Source organism: Neomonachus schauinslandi, chromosome 13, assembly GCF_002201575.2.
Source record: "Neomonachus schauinslandi chromosome 13, ASM220157v2, whole genome shotgun sequence".
NCBI classification, from domain to species: Eukaryota; Metazoa; Chordata; class Mammalia; order Carnivora; family Phocidae; genus Neomonachus; species Neomonachus schauinslandi.
Genome location: NC_058415.1, coordinates 91323079 through 91329194, shown reverse-complemented (window position 1 = coordinate 91329194; position 6116 = coordinate 91323079).

The window sequence follows — 6116 nt, the reverse complement described above, 5'->3', positions numbered from 1 at the left end:
AGGCCAGCGGATCTGCCCCAGCGGGCACTTTCTGTCCAAGCCCCCTGTGGCCTCTGCTTGCACCAGGAAGGACCCTGGGACAGCCGCAGCTCCCGGCCCCCAGCACCCCCAGAGGAAACACCACTTCCCAGGATCTGTGTGAAGCCTCCTGGGGCGGTGGGGGAGCGGGGCGCGGGTTACAGGCCTGACCCCAGGCAGACTGGTGGAGAACAGTGTCTGAGGAGAAGAGAGGCTCATTCCAAAAAGCTCCTCTCTGCCTCAGTTTCCCCCTGTGTAAAATGACCAGCGTGGGTAACACACGACCTCTGGGCTCTGAGGATCGACCCTTTATTACTGGAAGATTGCCCGGAGGAAACCTCAAAGAGAAGCCAGGTTCAGGACGCGCTGCCCCACCCCTGCGCAAGTGCCGCTGGCATGACACGTGACCCCCTTTAATCCCCCTCCGTGGCAGGTGCAGAGTCGTCAGCTCCGCGCGCCGTGTCAGCTGTGGGCGGGGGAGCGAAAGAGATGTGTTATTTATCACCCGTTCCAAGAGCGGTGGGAAAATACTAATAATTCTGTCTTGAGCACCGAGAGAATATTATTTACAGCCTCAAACTTTCACAAGAATTTGAATGCAAAACAGGATGTGCTTATATTTATAGCAGTTTGTCCCAATTGGATAGGGAAGCACCAAGCGCTGGAGAGCAAAGAGCACTTTGCTCTCAGCCGCTCGCTGAGAAAATGGGGAGACCATCAGCTCTCCGAGGGAGCCTGTGAGCTGAAAATGTGCAGGTACCAGAGAAAACCACCAACAAAAGTGAACCGAAGGAGCCCTCGGTGGCAGCTCTGGAACTAGCAGAGCCAGGTGGCTTTCTTTTTATTTAAAATTACATTTTTATTGATTCCTGCATTTGTGCCCGGCGAAGCTGGAGAAGCAGGCGGTGTGACGTGGACAAGACGCCTCCCAGAGCGTGCCCTACTGGGGCTGTCTCTGCTCCGTACCGAGGGCACACGGGCGGGGGCAGGCTGACTCAGTTTCCCTGCTCTTGGGAAAAGAGCCAGCACTCCCATCCCCGGGCCTGAGATGATTAATGAGCAACCCAGGAGAGCTGTGAAAATGAAAAATATCCTCACCGTCCCAGGGATTAATCATCATATAATGCATGTTCCATAACTGTGCGGGGACTTAATTACCTACAGTCGGCAGAACGATGTTCCCCCTGCTTCTTTGCCGAGCCTGCGGGGCAGATTCTCCGCCGAGAATCAAAGCTCTCCTTTACAGCAGCAGAAAAGCTCTGGAAGCATTTTCACATGAGAAAGAACAGAAGAAGCCTCGGACGGTGACGGGCCTTGCAGGTTCTGAGGGCAGACCGGGGAGAGACAGAAATGGCTCTTCGTTTGTGGTTCTAAAAATGGGATTGATCCTATTTGCACCCAGGCTGGCTGGAAGTGTCCTTGGCCCCACAGGGAGCCTTCCGGAAGGGGTCGGGAGTGAGCGTGGACGCTCCCAGATTTGTTCCCTGCATTGAGTTCTAGCTGACTCCCTCCAGCTAGTTTCTGGGGATAAGACCCTGGTCGTGGGAGAGTCTTGGGGGCAGAGACTTGCCCTGTGGACGTTTCCTGATGCGGTAGGCACTGGGCACCTACTTTTTCCTTTCTGAGGACTTGTCATAGGTAAACGTGGGTCAAAGTCCTTAAATTCTGAATGTCACTCACAAGTGAGCGAGTGCCCTCCACATGCTCCGTAGATAAGAAGGGTCCATGCACCTCTGTTTACCTGGGACAGTGGGCGTCCTTCACCATCTGTTACCCCGTGCAGGGACCCCTTTCCGTCTCCAAACCAGATGTCCTGTCATCTGGTTTACATGAAAGGGGACATTTGAACTAGTCTCAAAGATCAGATAGGACCTGGCAAGAGAGATGCCCAGAGAAGCAAGCTGCATAACCAGTTCCAACTGTGGGGCCAGGAGCTCCAGGGTGACCCCGTTCCTGGTGGTGATGGCAGATAGCCTCCTGCAACAGAGCCTCGGTGTTGTTCCCTGGAAAGTGGGGATAATAACAGGACCTGCTTAAAAGGTGAGCTGTGACTCTCAACAGTGAGCGTCCAGCGCTGGTGGGTCTCCATAGCAACATCCCTTCCTCCTCCTCATCTGCCTTGTGGCAGAGCTGAGCGCTCAATCCTGCCTTTCCGTGAGCAAGACCAGGCCCTGCCCTTCCTGCCCCAGAGCAGGGATGAAAAGCCGAAGCGGACCTCTCTGGGCCTGCGCAGACATTTGACAGGTGGAGAAGCCCGAGGTTTGGATTTGCAGCCACGGAGCTGGGCAGCAAGATGCTGAGCTGACCCAGCCGGCCACCCCGGCTTGTCACATTCTGCTTCCTGCTCGGACCACATCCATCATTGTCAACTGCAGGGTGGCAGAGTGCAGCCCACGTGCCTGCCCCCAGCAGCCCACCCACAAGAGAGCAGGGAGGGAACCGGTGGAGGGCCGTCCGGGGACCACGCCACCCGCACCACCAAAACTAAACCAGGTTGAATTGGAGGGCGGGGCCTGGCAACATTCCAGAATCCCAAATGCACCTTGCACACTGCCCTCCTGCAGGCTGTGGGCCCGAGTTGGGGGGGCGGGGAGCACAAGGGCAGGGGTGTATGCCTAGAGCCAGGGAGGTGCTCTGATTCAAGCAGTTAAGCAAGGGGGACCCCTCCCTGAAGGGTGAAGCTCATCGCCTTTACAAGAGTGTCAATTATTTCGATCAGGTAATCTTTTGCATCCTTTCAGCTGAGCTAAACCAGAGAGATTAAATCGGAGGAAACAAAACTAATTTGAAGTCTGAGCCTCACAGGGGGAGCAACCCATGAGACTTCTGGATGCTGGTAGGGGGGACATCCAGGGTCAGTGGCCCCACCCTGGAAAAGGCGGGAAGCTTCCTCCTTGCCGGGCCCAGGTCCCATGCCCCTCCTCTGGCTGCAGCTGGCTCTGTGATCTGTGCCGGCCGGCCTCAGGCCCTTCGAATGTTAACTGCAGATCGGGGATTCCCTCCCCACCGGGTTGGGATGGTGAAGAAAGATGGTAGCGTATTGGCGCCCAGCCAGTCAACGCTCAGCGCGTGTCACCTACTTGGATGTGCTTCCCATAAAAGACGGTTGAAACGTGCACACGGATGGCGCTACCAGCCCTGTGCCGTCCGCTCCGCAGCCCGCCAGCCCCGGGTCGGAAGCATGCCCAGGTGACCGAGGCCCCAGGGCCACCCCTGCCATGGGCACGCCACAGAGCCCCGGGCTGCGAAGCCCTCTCCTGGCTGTCTGTGTGGCTCATGGGGCCGCTAGGGGGCTGCTCGGGTCTCTGTCCTGAAGGGAAGGCAACGTAGAATATCCCGATGTCCAGACCGTCCCCAGACCCAGGACAGAGCCCATCAGGACCAGGAGCTGTTATGACCCCTTCAGTGACTTGTCTTAGGAGGACTTGCGGGAGTGGAGAGATGGTGGCAGCTGAGACCGAGGTGTGCGTGACTCAGCTTCCCGAACGCCTGAGTGGGGGCAGGGCCACGCTGGGTGGGGGCAGCCCTCCCAGCTGCGGTTTCCAGACGAACCACAGGTGACTCAGGGATTTGCCTTCTTCTGAAGAAAACCCCACAGGCCGCACTCTGACCTTGTCTTGGTTCTCTTTTCCCGTCCCTTTTGCAACGTCCCCTCTTAAAATACTTAGTGGGGAAATCACCCAGATGAAGGGCTTGAGAAACCTAACAGCTGGCTCATCCAACACCCTCAGGGGGTTTGGAAATTTCTAGATGGATTCGTGTGCTTTGAGTGACCAGCCATCTGGTTTGCCCAGGACCAAAGCGTTTTCTGGGACATGGATCTCCCAACGCTGACATGGGAACAGTCCCAGGCAGGAGGGGCGAGTGGGACCTGTCAGCTCTGCCCCCGTTTCCCTCCCTCATGACGATTGGCTAGTGGCCAGCCAATCAGAGGCTTCCCTGGGAGTTTTCAGTGGGTTGCTGGGTCATATTCTCCCCTGCCTCCCCGGTCACAGGGTGGGAAGGTGGTGACTCGTCAGTGACTGGGCAGGGGTCTCTCGCTCCCACCAAAGCCTCTCGCCCCGAGCCCCACTCCACCAGGCGAAGAACCTGCTCCACCGGTGGCTGCCCGGGATGCACAGGAGGCCACGGAGGCCACGGAGAAGGAATCAATGTGCAATAAGTAATTCCCAGCACTTTCCCATAGCAACGCGTATCCCAGATCGTGCTCTATGCCCCCCCACCCCCCGCACCGCAGCGCCCTTCCGCAAGGTTAGCCCTGTCCTCATGCAAGTTTAGAAATGAAATCCCCCGCAGTAAACACATGTCGCGGGCAGCCTCAGCCCATTCGTTTGCGCAGAGCAAATATGTGTGCACGACACTTCCAGGAACAGAGCCCCAGGGCCGGTAATACGTGTGTTCAACATGGCTTTGGTCTCTCTGCTGCCCGTTTCGTGTGTTATATATATGACAGTCCCAGGCCAGACTCGCCAGCGTGCCAGGAAGCCGGCAGCCGCTTGTCAGCGTGTTAGATCAAGAGCAAATCGGATCGGTGTACTGGTCCCTGCAGGGGCAGGATTGGGGATTTTACAAAGTAGTTTAGCTTAGGTGAGAACGCACTCCCCGACTTTTCTTGTCTGTTCATAAGCTTTAAAAATACACACAGAACTAAACAAGCGCCACAGAAAACAAAACAGAACAGAGCAAATTCCCCTTCTTCCTGCTCGTTTTCCTCTAGTTTCCAGAGGTGAAAATGACCTCTATCCTGTACAAATCGGGGTGGGGGGCTCCGGCTTCAGCAAACCAGGCTCGGAAAGGACAGCTGGTGCAGATGCCTCGCTGCAAACAGGGAAACTGAGGCTCTGAGGACAGGGGCGTCCCTGAGGCCGCAGATGCACCTGAAGCTAGGGAGGGAGCTCAGGTTTGTTTCCTGGCCTTGCCCTGGCCCCAGGCTGCCTCGGGGTGCCACAGCCAGGAGGAGAGCTTACCTGGCAGAGGGATGCTGTCCCCCAGAGACGTCTGCCATCAGGGCCAGGGGACTAGGTCTGCAACTGCCTTTCACACTTGGTATGCCCCCACCCCTCGCCACTCCGGGAAGAGAAAGGACACGAGGCCCCGGGGCTGGAAGGAAGAAATGCCAGGCAGATGTATTCCTTTACTACCAGGCGCCGTATTTCCCCAGCCGGACCTGAGCGCCCGGCGTGCGCAGCGGACGGAACCTGGCCCCACAGGGCGTCTGCAGGAGAGGACGGGGCTTGGTGGTTTGTGCATGGCTGTGCACACGTGTGCGTGTGCGCATGGGTGTGCACGCGAAGAAGGAGTTCTCATTCTAGGGGAAAAGCGAACTGGTTTTTGTCAGCTCAAGTTATTTAGTGAGTCACTGATGTTCTCCCGAGGCAGTGGCATATGGTTGTGGAAACTGGCACAGGATTGTGAGAATCATCACGAATCCCCAGGTGCCAGGGGCTTATGTGGCAAGGAGCATTACATGGAGGGAAGGACCAGGTACAGAAGGAAGACGAAGAAGGATAGCCAACGAGATGCAGGCACGGATCTTTGGGGCTTAGGAGGCAGGAAAGTTTTCGTCAACAAAACATTAAAAGCAAAAATTGTAAGCTCAGAAAACTTACCAGGGCAAAGTTAGTGGAGAGCTGACGAGGGAAGATGTTTGCAGCGTCTCACACCAACACATGATTAACGTCTGCAAAGTGCAATGAAAAGGCAGTGACCCTAAGAGCCAAAAATCAGATAAGGCAATGGAAGGGCAGTTCCCGTAAGAGGAAAGCCTTAAAGCCCAGAAGCTGGGCCAGCTGCACCACATCGGACAGACAGCCGGACAGACAGCCGGAGAGACAGCAGACCCAGGTCTGTGTGGACACAAAGCCAGGGTATTTCCCCCGTGAAACAAAGACTTGCTTCTTGAGGGAGACAGCTCCACTCTGGGACCCCGACTCTGTGGACACTCAATCCCCATCCTGGGAGCCCTGTTTGTGCGTGGACCCACGGGAGCTGGGTGATAGCAGTCCTTTCCCGTTAGCGCTCCCGGAGGGCTGTGTCCGCTCTTGCCGGGCCAGGGGAAACACCTGTCGCCAGGAAGGAGCAAGCAGGTCATTGTTCAT